This window comes from Penaeus vannamei, chromosome 26, assembly GCF_042767895.1.
Source record: "Penaeus vannamei isolate JL-2024 chromosome 26, ASM4276789v1, whole genome shotgun sequence".
Lineage (NCBI taxonomy): Eukaryota > Metazoa > Arthropoda > Malacostraca > Decapoda > Penaeidae > Penaeus > Penaeus vannamei.
In genome coordinates, this window is record NC_091574.1 from 18,411,941 (window position 1) to 18,416,940 (window position 5,000).

A 5,000-nucleotide genomic window follows, 5' to 3' on the forward strand; every position below is an offset into this window, starting at 1 on the left:
CTTCGACCTCGGTCCATTCTTCGTTTTATTTACCTTTCCTTCCCTCCTCTCTCCAACCCCCACCTCCTCCCTCTCCCTCCTCCTCCTCCCCCTCTTTCCCCCTCCTCCCTCCTCCAACCCCCTCTCCCCCCCTCCTCCTCCTCCACATCCTTCCAATCTTTCTCCTCGCCCCCCTCTCCTCCTTCCTCCTTCTCCTCATTCTATTTGCTCTCACTTCGAAAAAAAGAATTCCGGCTTCAAGATAATTTCTCTTAGTCCTCCTAGATTTTTTCATTGCTTTTCTCTTTCTTTTCTCCTTGTTATAGCAACGCCCATGAATATATACTACAAGCATATTTGTTGTTATGATAATTATTCTATCTTTTCTCCCCAGTATCATTATCATTATCACAACTATTATCATTATAATTTTCTTTACTTTTACTATTATTTCTTCTTCTTCCTCCTCTTCCTCACGTTCAGCTTCTCGTTTCATTTCCATTGTGTTCGTATTCCTATCAACTTTCTCCCCCCTCTCCATTGCCCCCCAATCCTTCCCCTCTCCCCTTCTCCCTTCCTCTGCCTTTGCCTTTCCCTCTTCTCCATCTCCCTATCCTTCCCCTCTCCACCACTTCCCCCTTTTCTCACTACTCCGCCTCCACTACCCTCTTCAAAATCGAGCCGAAGACCCCCCCTCCCCTATCCTCGCCAGGCCACACACCCCCGTCAGCCACACCCACTCAACGAGGTGTTGCCATCTTGGTGTACCCAGCAATAGGTATATGTACAGTTTATCTACTCGTTGGTCCGTTGTCCTGTCGCCTGTTAAGAGGGGGAGAGATAAAACAGAGACGGGGTAGAGAAAGAGATGGAGAGGGGAAGAGAGGGAGGGAGGGAGGGAAGGAGGGAGGGAGGGAGGGAGGGAGGGAGGGAGGGAAGGAAGGAGAGAGAGAGGGAAGGAAGGAGAGAGAGAGGGAAGGAGAGAGAGAGGGAAGGAGAGAGAGAGGGAAGGAGAGAGAGAGGGAAAGAGAGAGAGAGGGAAGGAGAGGGAGAGAGAGAGAGAGGAGAGAGAGAGGAGGGAAGGGAGAGAGAGAGAGGGAAGGAGAGAGAGAGAGGAAGGGAGAGAGAGAGGAAGGGGGAGAGAGAGAGAGAGAGAGAGAGAGAGAGAGAGAGAGAGAGAGAGAGAGAGAGAGAGAGAGAGAGAGAGAGAGAGAGAGAGAGAGAGAGAGAGAGAGAGAGGAAGGGCGAAGGAGTTTGGGAGGAAGAGGTGACGATGTGAATGAGAGGAAACGAGGGGAGAGAAGAGAGAAAAAAGGTGAAGAAAAGAGAAAAAAAGTGGAAAGAACAGAAGAGAAGAGGACGATAAACGAGCAAAGAGAAAAGAGAAGAGATAAGGGGAGAGAAGAGAAACGAGAGCGCCAGGGCCGCCACGTTACGCCATAAACGTTTCCCCATCGCTGCCAGATAAAACGTTTCCGCAATTTCAGCCCCTTCCCCCTCCCCCTAACCCCTTCCCCCAGCCCCTCAGCCCAGCCAGCTCCCCTCTACACCCACCCACCTAACCCTCCTTCCTTCCTCCCTCCTCTCCTCCCTCCCTCTCCTCTCTCTCGTTCTGGTGGAGACTCGCTGTCTGTGCCAACGCCGCCACGCCTCCACTCTCTCTTTCTTTCCTCTCTCTCTCTCTCTCTCTCTCTTTCTTTCCTCTCTCTCTCTCTCTAATATAATCTCTCTCTCTCTCTCTCTCTCTCTCTCTCTCTCTCTCTCTCCTTCTCCCTTCTTTCTCGATACTTTGCATCTCCAGTATCATCTTCATCTGCCCACTTTCGGAATCATTAACACTACATACAAACTTACTAAAGTTATAATTTCCACTGTCATTTTCCCTGCCTTTAATCATTCCATAAGCACCTACACTGATCACCACCATCATCACCACTTCCCGCCCTCAATTACTCGATCACCATCATCACCACTACTTTCCCAAACTTCAATTATTCCACCACCACCTACATCATCACTTTCCGTTCTCAAATACTCCCTCACCACCATCATCACCACCCCGCCCTCAATCACTCCCTCACCACCTACATCATCACCACTTTCCATTCTCAAATACTCCATCACCACCATCATCACCACCCCGCCCTCAATCACTCCCTCACCTCCTACATCATCACCACTTTCCATCCTCAAATACTCCATCACCACCATCATCACCACCCCGCCCTCAATCACTCCCTCACCTCCTACATCATCACCACTTTCCATCCTCAAATACTCCATCACCTCACCACATCATCACCACCCTGCCCCTCAATCACTCCCTCACCTCCTACATCATCACCACTTTCCATTCTCAAATACTCCATCACCACCATCATCACCATCCCGCCCTCAATTACTCCCTCACATCCTACATCATCACCACTTTCCATCCTCAAATACTCCCTCACCACCATCATCACCACCCCGCCCTCAATCACTCCCTCACATCCTACATCATCACCACTTTCCATCCTCAAATACTCCATCACCACCATCATCACCATCCCGCCCTCAATCACTCCCTCACCTCCTACATCATCACCACTTTCCGTTCTCAAATACTCCATCACCACCATCATCACCACCCCGCCCTCAATTACTCCCTCACATCCTACATCATCACCACTTTCCATCCTCAAATACTCCCTCACCACCATCATCACCATCCCGTCTCCTCAATCACTCCCCTCACTCACCTAACATCATCACCACTTTCCATCCTCAAATTACTCCCTCACCACCATCATCACCACCCTGCTCCCTCAATCACTCCCTCACCTCCTATCATCATCACCACTTCTCTGTTCTCAAATACTCCATGCACCATATATATCACACCCTTTCATCACACTCCTCTTTTATCATCATCACCACTTTCATCCCTCAGTATTCTCCCTCACCACCATCATCACCACTTTCTCTCCAGAAGCCTCCCTCCCCACCATCATCCTGCATCCGCCTCAACTCGCTCCCTCACCTCCCTACATCATCACCACTTTCCGTTCTCAAATACTCCATCCTGCACCATCGTCATCACCACCCCGCCCTCATTCTCCCTCATCTCCTAAGCATCATCACCATAACTTGCATCCTCAAATACTCCCCTCAACACCATCTGTCACCACCTAACCCTCAATCACTCCCTCTCTACATCATCACCTAACTTTCCATCCCTCAAATACTCCTCTTGCCACCATCATCATCATCATCCGCCCTCAATCACTCCCTCACCTCCTACATCATCACCACTTTCCAGTTCTCCCGATACTCCATCACCATAGTATTACGCCCCGCCCTCAATTGCTCCCACTACATCCACCACATCATCACCCTTTCCAATCCTCAAATACTCCATCACCACCATCATCACCACCCCGCCACTCAATCCTCCCTCACATCCTGTACATCATCACCACTTTCTGCATCCTCAAATACTCCACCTCCCACTTCACCATCATCACCATCCCCGCCCTCAATCAGCTCCCTCACCTCCTAACATCATCACCACTTTCCAATCCTCAAATACTCCATCACCACCATCATCACCATCCTGCCCTCAATCACTCCTCACCCTCCTACATCATCACCACTTTCCGTTCTCAAATACTTCCATCACCACCATCATCACCACTCCCGCCCTCAATCTACTCCCTCACATCCTCCACATCATCACCACTTTCCATTCTCCAAATACTCCATTCACCACCATTTCATCACCACCCTGCCCCTCAATCACTCCACTCACCTCCCTACATCATCACCACTTTCCGTTCTCAAATAACCATCACCACCATCATCACCATCCCGCCCTCAATCACTCCCTCACACCTACATCATCACCACTTTCCGTTCCTCAAATACTCCATCACCACCTCATCATCTACCATCCCTGCCCTTCAATCACTCCCTCACCCTCCTAGCATCATCACCACTTTCCGTTCTCAAATACTTCCATCACCAACGCATCATCACCACTCCCGCCCTCAATCACTCCCTCACATCCTCACTACATCATATGCCACTTGATTCTCAAATACCTCCATCCTCTTATCATCCTTCATCCTTCCTCGTCTCCCTCACCTCTACATCATCACCACTTCTCCGTTCTCAAATACTCCATCACCACCATCATCACCATCACGCCCTCAATCACTCCCTCACCTCCTACATCATCACCACTTTCCGTTCTCAAATACTCCATCACCACCATCATCACCATCCCGCCCTCAATCACTCCCTCACCTCCTACATCATCACCACTTTCCGTTCTCAAATACTCCATCACCACCATCATCACCATCCCGCCCTCAATTACTCCCTCACATCCTACATCATCACCACTTTCCGCCTTCAACACTCCATCACCACCATCATCATCCCGCCTGCCCTCAATCACTCCCCCGTCTTCTCTACATCATCACCACTTTCCCGTTCTCAAATACTCCATCACCACCATCATCACCATCCCGCCCTCAATCAATTCCCCCCTCACCTCCTCTACATCATCACCACTTCTTCCGTTCTCAAATACTCCCATCACCACCATCATCACCATCCCGCCCTCAATCACTCCCTTCACCTCCTACATCATCACCACTTTCCGTCTTTTCAAATACTCCATCACCACCATCATCAATGATCCTGCCCTCAATCAATTTTCACCTCCTCTACATCATCACCACTTTCCGTTCTCAAATACTCCATCACCACCATCATCACCATCCTGCCCTCAATTACCCCTCACATCCTACATTATCATCACCATCTTTCCATCCTCATGTATCACTCCCTCACCACCATCAATACCACTACCCGCCCCTCAATCACTCCCTCACATCCTACATCATCACCACACTTTCTGCTGGTTCTCCAAATACTCCATCACCATCATCCTCTGACAACCCTGCCCTCAATCACTCCCTCACCTCCTACATCATCAGCTTCAACTTTCCGTTCTCAAATACTCCATCACCACC

The 5,000-nt window shown here is 49.8% G+C and overlaps 1 long non-coding RNA gene across 1 annotated transcript in view; it reads right to left on the reverse strand.

Annotated features, from left to right (window-relative positions):
• The window catches only part of LOC138866564 (uncharacterized), a 58,840-nt gene that overhangs the window by 29,362 nt on the left and 24,478 nt on the right, over nucleotides 1–5,000 (reverse strand). The gene's annotated exons all lie outside the window — the stretch shown is intronic.